At 32.0% G+C, this 12,879-nt stretch overlaps 1 pseudogene; it reads right to left on the bottom strand.

Moving 5' to 3' along the window:
* Positions 1-292: 292 nt before the first annotated feature.
* LOC143581016 (kaempferol 3-O-beta-D-galactosyltransferase-like) lies at positions 293-5,361 on the bottom strand (annotated as a pseudogene).
* Between the last annotated feature and the right edge of the window lie 7,518 nt (positions 5,362-12,879).

Below are 12,879 nucleotides of genomic sequence, written 5' to 3'. Positions count from 1 at the left end.
CGTTATGTAATTATTTGTTTTACTTAAAATTATATACTATGAATTATCCAGTGTGTGACACGGGCTCTAATACTAGTAATCTAATAAGATAGAATGATACAAACAAAATCACGTTTATCCATATTCATGATATTTTATATAATTTCTCGATTTTATCTGGATGTATATAACACCACCAAATAATAAACACTAAATGAGACGGTACCACCATATATTGACAACATCCACCAATGTAGCAAGAGAGAGTTACTAAATTTGCACTGGTGATACTTATTTCTTTAACGGTGAATCTTTAGACAATGGCACCGGTAACAACAGCCACCAAAGTCTTGAAGTTTTGAAAAGAACTCCCATTTAGTCCAACAGTATTATGAGCAAGAACGGTTAATGCTTCAATTCTCTCTTTCCGCTCTTTGGATGATCCATCAACCGATAAAACTCGCTCTAAAGCACAAGAAGTTCCATGTTTCGTGAACTTCCCCCCTCGATTCGCACCCCGATCTTCCAAATTTTCTCAATCATCCAAGTATTTATCTGGTGGTCCCTACAAGTGGCCTACATATCATTGCCACACCAGCCCCTATATATACTCTCCATCAACGAGTTCCATCCACTATCTGTTACAAACACCCCAATTGCAAATTGCTCCAAAATTTTCACTTGTGGTGCCCATGATACAACTTTGCCGGATCCATTTGCAGTTGCTATCTCCAAGAACCCTAACGGTAAATGCTTCTAGGATTCCTTGTTTATAGACCAAAGAAACGGGGTTTTGGTCTCTTCGAGTGTTTCGGCCAATGCAACTAGCTCGTGGGGCGGAGGAGTGAACACCGTGCCAAAAGAAATGTACCCAACTGATCCCGGCTTTTGATTCTCTAACCAAGAAATGCAAGAAAACTGATCATCATGTTTCAATGGGGAATTCAGTTTGGATTCAAGACTAGATTCAAGACTGAATGGACCAATTGCTGACGAAGTTCTTGAACATTGAGGACAGATTTTTTAGTGAGATCAAGGTGTAGTTCTTGGAAATAGTTTAAGGTAACAACGGTTGATTTAGCTAGGCTTCTTCCCATTTTATGTAGCGTGGTTTCGAAAGGTGATTCAAGGTTTCGGCTGATGACTCCGCTTGGTAAGTCCCCTAGTCGAACCATGGAGAGGCCAGGGATCAAGTTCACGATTTTATCATCTGGCCCTAGTGAACCTACACAATCATATTCACTAGCTACAACAACGTATGTGTATTGAGGTTTTGCATAAAAGGTAGGGTACCACCCATTGCATGCATCACAACATGGTAGTTTTATAAGGCTGTTTTACAATGGCGTTAAAACCTCAAGTAAAACATGAAAAAGATATCACCATTTGTGATGCATGTGATACACACACACACACACATATATATATATATATAGGGATGGTTCAGGAGAGAAATAAGATTATTGTGAGAAATGTCAGAAATAAATATGGGCCACTAGTTTTATTTTATGTTTTAAATGTTTAAAGATAAATGAGGAAAGTATTAATGCATGCTCTTTATTCAATTAATATAACTAATAAATATAATAGTTATCTATTCAATTAATATAACTTATCAAATTATTATACTTGGAAAATAATAAGAATTCATTTATTTTTATAACTTATTTTTTCTCTCTTGAATTTTTATCCTACACAAGTACAATTTATTTATACATTAAAATTTCTTTCTATTCAAAACCAATTTCTTCCAACTCAATATATTAATATCCATCAATGCATAGTTACATTGTGATAAATTGTACAAAAAACTATCTTACACGTGTTTTCATTAAATATCAAGAAAAAAGTACATAACCTACACAAAAACATATAACCTATACTTGTTCTAATAATAAGAAAACATATAACCTACACATGAAAAACATATAACCAACACACAAAATTCAGCATCAATAAACTACACACACACACGAAAATGTATAATCTACACACGAAAAACATATAACATACACTTGAAATTTTATCCTACACAAAAACAATTTATTCATATATTATATATCAATATCAATCAACACGTAGGTATATTGTGATGAGTAATACAAAAAACTATCTTACATATGTTAGCATTAAATGTCAATAAAAAATATACAACCTAAACAAAAACATATAGTATACACTTGTTCTAAGAATAAGAAAACATATTACCTACACACGAAAAACATAAAACCTACACACGTATAGAATATGTGTATCAATAATTAGAAAGTGATTTATTATGGTTATATTAGTTGTATTAATTGAAGAGAGAGAATGCATTTATTGTTGCATTTATATTTTTTTTATTTATTTTTAAACATTTAAAACCTAAAATAAAACTAGTGGCTCATATTCATTTCTCATAATAATTTCATTTCTCTCCTGAACTTAAACCTATATATATATATATATATATATATATATATATATATATATATATATATGATTAGTATCATTTGTGAATTCTTAAATTATTTAAGAACTCAAAGGAACTCTTAATAACTAACGTTTTTTATAAAAATTTTTGTATGTTAATATTATTTAAGTGTAGTTTTATCACTTTTAACATCTATATTTACGATTACAATTATGAAAATTAGTTTGTTTTACGCATATCTATGTTTTTTTTACACATATGTAAATTTTTATCCCATAAATTTTACACATGTATAACTTGTGATTTATATATGTAATAATTTTTTTTTATAAATATGATAAAACAAGTTTCAAATAATGTTAATATATAAAAAAAGTTCAAAAAATATTTGGTTTTTAAGAGTTGCTAAAATTGTTAACTTTTTTTGAGTTCTCAAATGAAACTAACCCTATATATATATATATATATATATATATATATATATATAAATGAAAACCTTAAAATCCTAAGTGTCACGATGTGGTCGCTCCCTCTTTTTATGGAAGCCACCAGATTGCTTGATTTTTAATTGGAGGTCTCTCATTGATTTAACCCAAATTCATGGGTATGGGTATTACCAAAACCAGATAGCTCTTAAACGGGTTATAAAATCTCATTAAATTAAAAATAAATCTTACCAGTTATTTGATATATGAAAATCCTATAAAATAGGGATATACTAAAATTTAATATCTAATTTAAAAAGAAAAAGATATTATTTATAATTAATAAACAATTTTATAGTAAAAAACATAAGCGAGTCATGGGTCACCAAATCCAGATAGCTTTTAAACGGGTTATAACATATCATTTATTTATGAAACTCTTTCATCATCAAATCTTAAGTATATTATTAACTTTCTTACAATAAAGAAAATTAAAATCCAAAAAACAAATATTAAAAAACGAAAAATATAAAACAACCATTCTCTCAAGTCATCAGATTTCTTTATTTGTAAATGAAAGCTTTTCACGCATTTGACCCAAATTCATGGGTAAATGTCTCACCAAACTCAGATAGCTCTTAAACGGGTTATAACATCTGATTATATTAAAAATTAATCTCATCAAATATTTGATATGAAAATCCTATAAAATAGGGATATACTAAAATTAATATCCTATTTTATTTTTAAATAAAGATTTTATTTATAATTAAGAAATAATTTTATAATAAATATAATAAATAGGTAATGGGTATCACCAAACCCAGATAGCTTTTAAACCAGATTATAATATATAACTTATATATGAAACCACTTTATCATCAAACCTCAAGTATATTAACTATTAATTTTCTTAAAAATAAATAAAATTCAAATATATATATATATATATATATATATATATATTAAAAACGGATAATATAAAACAACCCCGTAATACGGAGGATAAAATCTAGTACACACACACATATATATTATACATATAGGCAAATTATAAAATGAAAACCCACTTGAGTTGTGAAAACTCTAGAAACTCATTCTCAACCACATTTTTTAATTAATGTTTAAATCTTGTGGTCCACAATTAAAGTGAATAAAAAATGTAAATATAAATATAACTTTCTCTCTCTCTTGAAAACATATATAAAAATTAGTAAAACAATGTTAAAAAATAGCAAAACATTTTTTTTTGATGTTTTGATGTTTTGTATTAAATGTTACAACATATATTACATGTAACAAAAAAAAAAAAACGATGTTACATAGGGTTTTCGCGGGTTTTCACAACTCAAATGGGTTTTCATTTTAACCTTACCCTATATATATAGGGGTGGAATCTAGAGAGAACTCTTCTTAAAGAGAGAACTAGAGAACTAATAAAAACTATTTTTAAAAAAATATTTTTTGATTTTTTTTCTTTTCTCCTTCTAATAAGATGATATTGTTCCTAAAAAAAAACCGGAGATGTAGTGCATATGTGCACTAATGTGTATTGCATATATACGATAGTGTTTTATTGCATATAATACAATACAATTGTATTATACAATACAAACCATTGAATATATGTAAATACAAACACTAATAATTGTACTCGAAACAAACTATCGCATATACGTAATACAACACTAATGCACATATGCACTATATTGTTTTTTTAATATTTTTGTATATAATATAACACTATTACACTAATACAATACAAAAAATTGCATATATGCTATTCAACATTATTGCACATATCAAAATACACACTAGTGCACATATGCAATAAAAAAAGTCAATGTATTGCATATGTGCACTACAACGAATTTTTTTTATATTTTTCAAGTAAATGGTAACATAATATAAGAATAATCACAAAAACGAAAATTTAAAAATATTTTTTTTAATTTAATTAAAAATATTTATTTATTAGTTCTCTCTTTAAGAAGAGTTCTCTCTTGATCCTCTCCATATATATATATATATCAAAAGAAATTAGAAAGTACCAACCAGGTTACATGACGGTTTACCTTGGAGTTGAATATTTTTGCCTAATTAGATCAGCATAAACATGCGCAGAAAGAGGACATGCTCCGCCAGCCCAAAACGCCACCCAAGGAATGCTCATTTCCTCCGCAAAATCACTGGAAAACCCTAAAAAAGCATCCGCCATCAGACAACTGATCCTCACCCCTCTTTAACTTCTCCTCCGCAACCTCCAGAAACAAGTCAACATGCTCATGAGGTTTCCCCGTATAAACATATCCCTCCGGTATGCCGTAAGATACATCATACGGCACTATGTTAATATCGTGAGTGCTGAACAACGCCCGGTTGGATTTTTGAGTGCCAAGAAGGAGAACACCACCGTAGGGGCTGCGGAAGCTACTCTCAGACGAGGGTTAGGAGGAGAAGAGGGTGTGAGGCAAACGGGAATGCAAAAACAGCAACATGTCTCTTGCGTACGCCGCCGTTGCCGTTACCGTTGATGTCCATTTCAAGGGGAGAATGAATTCAAACAGCCGGGTCTTATAAGAAAGTAGTTGATATATATTAATTGTTCTTAAATTAATAAAATCGTGAGTCATCATCGAGTTGAAGACGTGGATGAGTCAACATGACATGTGTTGGAACCGAATCATCAAGAACGCCATCGGGGATGCTAGGAAAAATATGCTACTTGTACGATCACCAAAGTAAAAAGTTGAACTTTTATAATTAAATTAAATTAAATTATTAAGCCGTAGTCTTTTTTCCCCACCCACCTCTAAAATTGTGAAGTTTTTGTGAGTTAAAATTGTTTTATTTCTTCAAAATTAGTTTTAGCTTTTGTGTGTTAAATAGTTTGCTTTGTAATTGTTTGTTTATCAGTTTACGTTAACTACTTTTGTTCTTTAGGTTTTGTGTTTATGTTTAGTTCCTTTTGTGAGATTATTTGTTTATTTACATTAAATTATATGGGAAAATTCCCAAAATAGCTTCTTTTAGAGAGAGTCCTTAAAATAGTCTTTTATTCTTCAAAATATTTTAGAATTTGGACTTTGCACGTATTGGGAAAAGATAATAATGTAGGGGTAGCAAGACAAATTTCTAAAAAAATTTAGGGAGAAGACCAGATTTGGGAAAATAATGAAGGGGAAATCCAAATTATTTTGAAATCTTGGAGTAAAAGTTCAGATTTTTGCTAAACTGTTTTTCTCAAAAAACCGTTTTGAGAGACTGTTTTTATATATTTCCTACTTTTTCCGTCCATATTTTCAAATTCTAGGAAAAAAAGATTTTCAAATCTCGTCTTGAGAGACGAGATTCTACCACCACCACCACCACCCACCGTTCGCCTTCAACCACCCACCGTTCGCCTTCCACCACTACTGCGACCACCACCATCCACCCCCACCACCCACCCATTTCCCGCCACCATCTGGTGTCTCCACCGTCGTCGTCGCCACCACCACCGTCTCTGGCGACCTTCTCGCCGTCAAATCCACCGACTTCTCTACCTCTCAAGCCGGTGGATTCCCATGGGTATGCTTGTACTTTACTCATATCACACATAGCATCATTGCTGCTGAGAGAGCTGTACTGATCAGAGTGTGACCAAAGTTTAGAAGCAAGATTTCATTGTGTATTCCAGGTAGCTTCATAGCCTTACGTTAAGTTTTTTTTAAACTTAAAGCACTTAATTAAAATACCGGTAGAAACATGTGCTGCAGGTTGGATATTGGATTAGGCGATCAGCAGGTTCAAGTTGAAACGGTTTTTTTTTCTTTTTTTAATCAAAATGAGCCAAGTAGAATTTGACGGCGAGAAGGTCGCCGGAGACGGTGGTGGCGACGGCGACAGTGGCGGTAAATGGGTGGGTGGTGGGGGTGGATGGTGGTGGTCGTGAACGGTGGGTGGTGGTGGTGGTTGTGGTAGAATCTCGTCTCTCAAAACGAGATTTGAAAATCCCTTTTTCCTATAATTTTAAAATATGGACGGAAAAGGTAGAAAACATAAAAAAACAGTCTTTCAAGATGGTTTTTTGAGAAAAAAAGTTTAGTAAAAATCTGAACTTTTACTCTAAGATTTCAAAATAATTTAGACTTTCCCTTCATTATTTTTCCAAATCTGGTCTCCTCCTTAACTTAATTTAAAAAATTGGCCTGTTACCCCTACATTATTATCTTTTCAAAATACGTCTGAAAAATCCAAATTCTAAAAATTTTTAAGTAAGAAAGAGCTATTTTGAGAAAACTCTTTCTAAAAGAGGCTATTTCAGGAATTTCTCAAATTATATTCAATGGTTTGATGTTATTATATGATCATTTTATTTTTACCCGGCAAAATTTTGTTTTGACTCGTATTTTTTTCTGGTAAATAATTTATATAAAATATAGTTCTGTGTAAGAGAATACTTTTTCTAATTTTTTATAAGTTAATGGTATTACGATTGAAATATACATATTTGTGTTATTTTATTCAACTATTACATTTAATCTGTTATGAAATTAATTAAAAACAAAGTGTAAGGTAAAAAGCCATCAATTAAACACAAAGTGTATAATGTAAAGCCATTAATATAGAAGATCTTCAGTACATATTTACATAAATATTCCAAAAAAATTAAAACCCCAACCTAGCTAGCCTCATATCACTTCACTAGTCCGTGCAAGCCCTTTCACAATAGCGACACCTCTATGGTCATGCAACTTCACTCTTACACTTCCGAAGAAGATGTTTACATTGATAATTGTGCCCTTCAAGGACATACGACTATCAACTCTCATCCCTCCCACTTTTACGTACTTACTCATATATTAAAGATCAAAATGATCTACCATTTCTTCACATTTGTTAAGGATCAAACCCATTAAGCATCATCTATTTACTTATATGTAAAGTTTAGATTTTGATCATCGATTTTCATACTAATAGTCTGGAACAACAAAAATTTTAGAATTATTATCCCTAAATATTTTATTAAATGGCCAGTATACAATTATATGTTGATATAAATCTTTTAAAACTTTGGTTGAAAACTGAAACCTTATCAAAGTTAGAGGGTCCAATTTGTTAAATCATAAAACTTAATTTAAGGGAAATATGAGGAGTTTGAAATTAAACTTAGTAGAAAAAAAAAGACTTTTATGTGTCTATTACGGAAAATGATCAAGAAGTCGGGTTTGAATATGCATACTAGAAGATAATAATCAAGATGCAAGACTTAACAATCATCTTATTGATAAAAAAACGAAAAAAAAAGAAAAGAAAAGAAAAGCTTTAGCTATAAAGTTCATAACCTATGTCTTTAGTTTAACGGTTTTAGGTGTATACTTTAAGGAATATGAATACAATATGAGAACCTTGTTAATATGACTTGGATAAGTTTACTCCACACTTAAAATATGGTGTCTATCATGTAAACACCATTGTTGATGATGAACTAAGTGTAAATTTGTTTGGATTTTGAGTTTCATACATGTTCTTGATTTTAAACTAACGTTCTTTGTAAAACGGGACAAAAATTTTAAGAATTTGTGAAAAAAAAAACTTTAAAAAATATAATAAGCAATTAAAAAAAATCATAACTCAAAATTAATAAAAAAATAAAAACCAAAATTGTTTCTCCAGTCTTCCTCGTTCTCAAAAAATAAAAAATAAAAAAACATGTTGAGGAAAAAACATCATTGTGTCTTTATTTGTCATTGTGTTTTATGATTATTTACGTAATTAATTTTGTTTTTTTTTCTTAACATTGTGTCTTTTTTCATTAACATTGTGTTATATTGTCAATATTGGGTTATATTTTGCTCGCCATTGTGTTATATTTTGCAATCTATTGTGTCTTTTTTTTAATTATTATTTTTGTTTTTTGTTTATTTTCGTCATTGTGTCCTTTTCTCAACATTGTGTCTTTTTTGAGGATTTTTTTAATGAGAAAGATGCGACATTTGTCAAAAAGAAAAAAAAATCTTTTTCCGAAACCCGATCCGTTTAAAATTTGTTAAAGTTATAAGTATTCGTTAATAAACTCTAAGGGCCATTCTTGGTTATTTTTATAAAGGTTTCGTCGCCGGCGAGTTTATGCTTTTCCGGCCATTCCTTGTGGTCAAATCATTAAATCCCATTCGTTATTTCCGAATCAAAATAGAAACACACCTAATTACCAATCTTTATCGATCATCAAACCATGTTAAAACGAGTTAATTGTCAATAAACATGAACCTTGAAACTGTTGCTTTAACTATATTTAAAATCAATTCGTTAGTTGTTAGTTCGTTTCGATTATAAGAGTATAAGCTTTTGTTAATCCATTTGGCATACTCTAAGACTCTCAATTCCTCTCAATAATTTCACCTTAATCGATTCAAGGCCATTTTCGACCTCGGAACTCCGACAAGCCATAACATACTCAATTTGCCATCGATTAAGTATGTAACCGTATGTTCCTGGGTCATTTTTGTATGGAAAATCAAATCCAAATTAGGGATTGCATGATCTAGGGTTTATGTAAATTTGGGAATATTTGTTTCTGCTGTTTATTAAATTATTTTCTGATGATCTAATCAGGTCAGACACCTGTCCCAGTGACTGGTGCAGTATTTGTTATGACAACAGAGTCGGATAGACTTGGGTTCGACTCTCATAGTTAGCGTTCTTTTTTCTTTTATTTTATTTTATCATTTTGGCCTAGCAAAACACGTACTAAACAAGTATTATCACTAAACACTAGTCAAATAATTGATAAAAGTTCGGTTTATTGTCAAACCGAAAACCGTCCCTATTTTAGAAATTATGTTATTCGTTAAATCGGCAAACTCGTTTATGATACCATAATAATTTGATATGAAGTATTATGTTAATTTCATAGTTAAGATAAAAAGTTGGTAAATAACAATTTAGTCATTAAATTTATATTATAACCAAGTCATAGCTTAAATGATACTTTCGCTTAAAATCCGAAACTTATAACATGCTATTCTTTTAAATCACTTTTGTGCAAACTATCTAATTATTTTCAAAACACCTATTTAATTATAAATGAGTATCGCTTAGTTTCCTAAATTGAAACCCTAATTCCCGAATTCGCTTATAAACCTAAATCCCCAAATTGTCATTTGTTTATTCATTTTATAAGCTAGTTGATTCTAGCATATTTATAATTAGTTCCGACTCTTTCAAATGTCATCCTCGTTTTCGAGGTGAGTATCTATCGCACCCTGCCATGGGGGCCTGGTTGTTTTATGGACAAATTGGTACCAATGCGAGCAACAGAATATCACTAATAAAGATAAGCTACAATGTTTATACTATGTATTTAAAACAAGGTGTAACTACAAAGCTATCCCTTCTCTAACACTACTGCAATCCCGTATCAGGTTCTACTAATTTTCTTGGCATCTAATCTTCATTGTTATTGTATGTCTTATGCCTCTATCTTTAGTCATGCTCATTACAATGCTAATCCAAATTGCTATCCACATAGTACCTAAATACATGCTAAAAAGCGTCAATTAAAAAGTTGGTGAGTTCATGAGTTTAGCTCACATACACATAAAAGAGTAAAGTTATAAGAGCACGCAAGTTTGCGTGTATGTAAGTATTAAGCATGGTGCACATCAATCAAGTCCACAATCAATCCTGCATTCGATCATAAGCCTCCGTTCGACTTACAACCGAACGGCACCCGTCCTCGATTATTACTCTGCCAAGCAATAATCCAAACGTTAGGTCATATGCCGCAACGGTCCGCAGACCTCAGTGTGGTTTACCCGACATAGGGTCATTGTGCGTGGGGGTCTCCCAAATAGTACTACCCATACGAGCCATAGGCTCACTCCTGAGTTAATGATTGCGTAATTTAATGTGGGACAAAAATATGACAAAAAACAAGTTTTGATAAACATCACACCATATGTAAAACCAACATTTATCCAGCCTAAAAAGTTTAAGTAAAAAGGGCTGCACGAAACTCACCTCAGTCCGTATGCAACATGTATATGAAAGATAAGCAATGAGCTTGCACTATGCTAGAAATCACCAAGTACGCCTAGTATATAGATATATTAATCAACAATAAGTTAACGAAGAACAATGTAAAATTCGTTATTGGTATTAAGTTCTAGTAAATTTTATGTGTTGGCCCAAGTGTTTAGTTCCCTGTGAATAAAGTTTCCTTTCATGTAAAGTTTATACTAAAGTTATAAAAGAGCTTGGGGAAGGATCTAGATCTTATGATTACAACGATACATGTTGAACAGTATACGATTAAGTTCTTGTGATACGTTAGAATGTGAATGTATGAGTTGAGAGGAAGATCGGACAGAGTAACGAGAGAATGTCAGCAATAAAACAAAAAACTCTTTCATTAATGATAACTTACAGGGTATTTATAGGGGATGACCACATTCGTTAACTTAACACTTAACGAATGTGTCATTCGTTACAGATACTTTAACGAATAAACATACTTATTCGTTATACTTTAAATGATAGCGAATGGCCCTCATTCGTTATCTCATTCGTTAAACTTGGTTAACGAATGAGCTTACAATTAGATGAATGTGTTATATTCGTTACGGGGTAACGAATGTAACTTACATTAGAGCGAATGGCCCATTTAGCCATATATACATTAAGACCCCTATACTTTAGACTAATTACATTAATGCCCTGATAAAGACCGAGACGTACAAAACATGTATCAACAAACTCCCCCTCGTCTCGAGCTCTTTATTTACTTTCACGCTGGAACATCTTTGTCTCCCAATCAACGCAGCTATGAGTCTTGTATGCGTAACAGACTCTAACCACCTTCTGAAACTGCATAGCAAGCTCATAGTCTCTTACGTTAGCAAATCTGATCTGACTAGTAAATAGCGCATCGTTGTCAGACTCAGATAAGTTAACCAGCCACATTGGATCAATCACACGAATTGTCTTCGTGTTAGAACCGTGACCATATACAATAACCGCTTCACCTGTACGATTGTCGTAGTACCAATAATTAAACACGGTGAATAAACTCTGAGGAAATGTCTTCATTGGAACCCTCTTCATAGTCTTCGGCGGCTTTACTTGTAAAATTAACTTTCTCCAGCCTGTGCGAGTATCAATCTCATCAATATAATTATGAGTAGGCACCTAAGGCCTGAAAAACTTGAAACCAAAACAGGTTTCATGCAATAACTGTTTATAAAACCAACTAGCCCACTTATCATCCCCACGATTCACAAACGGTTGATTGGCTAGGGTTCTCACATCCTATCTGGGCACAGATAAGATATCGTGTGGGCGTTTGAAATAATAAATACCATGCTCCCACTTCACGATATATACCTTAAGATCTGAATCATACTGCCATGCTACCATATCACCTCTCACATCTTCTTTAGCTGGCTTTTACTTCTTCATTTGGTATGCCGATGCTCGAGCCCTTGCTAATTTGACTTCCTCTTGTTCATGATAACGAAAGGTCTCGATCATCTTGTTCATCTTCTTTACATTATGCTCAAACATACCATCCAAAGCACGTTTGCTTTTTCTCTGTTGTTGATAAGTGACTGGTCTTTGTAGCTTTATTCCACTTCTCTTTTTCTTCTTGTAACCGACGTTCTGCTGCATCAAAGTGCTCAGTAGTGAAAAACGGAATACCTGAGTCAGTGTTATTGTCGGTGTAAAACTCAAGATATTCTTCAGCAGTAACATCTTCCACTTCTACTTCTTCAAAATCAGGTACATTCCCGTGAGGAATACCTGTATCAGTACTATCTTCCATCTCCACATCTATGTTCTTACCCAATTCCTCAATCTCATCATCATTTAGATCCAAAAGCAAGGCAATTAGTTCTTTCGTTAAAGAATGATCAACAAATTCTCCTTCTTCAATCTCATCAGCATTCACCATACTGTATACAATCCCATCCATTCCTACAAACAGAAGCATGTTAGCCGGAATAACATCTATTGGCTTAGCTCTCATGTAATCTTTATATGGAACAATCTGTAGATTACTAGCTTCGGACCCACCAC

Source organism: Bidens hawaiensis, unplaced genomic scaffold (assembly GCF_021521415.1).
Source record: "Bidens hawaiensis isolate Kalapana, Puna unplaced genomic scaffold, B.hawaiensis_p1.1 tig00030789_1, whole genome shotgun sequence".
NCBI classification, from domain to species: domain Eukaryota; kingdom Viridiplantae; phylum Streptophyta; class Magnoliopsida; order Asterales; family Asteraceae; genus Bidens; species Bidens hawaiensis.
The sequence above is the reverse complement of the archived record's forward strand: the minus strand, read 5'-3'. Positions and strand labels throughout refer to the sequence as shown.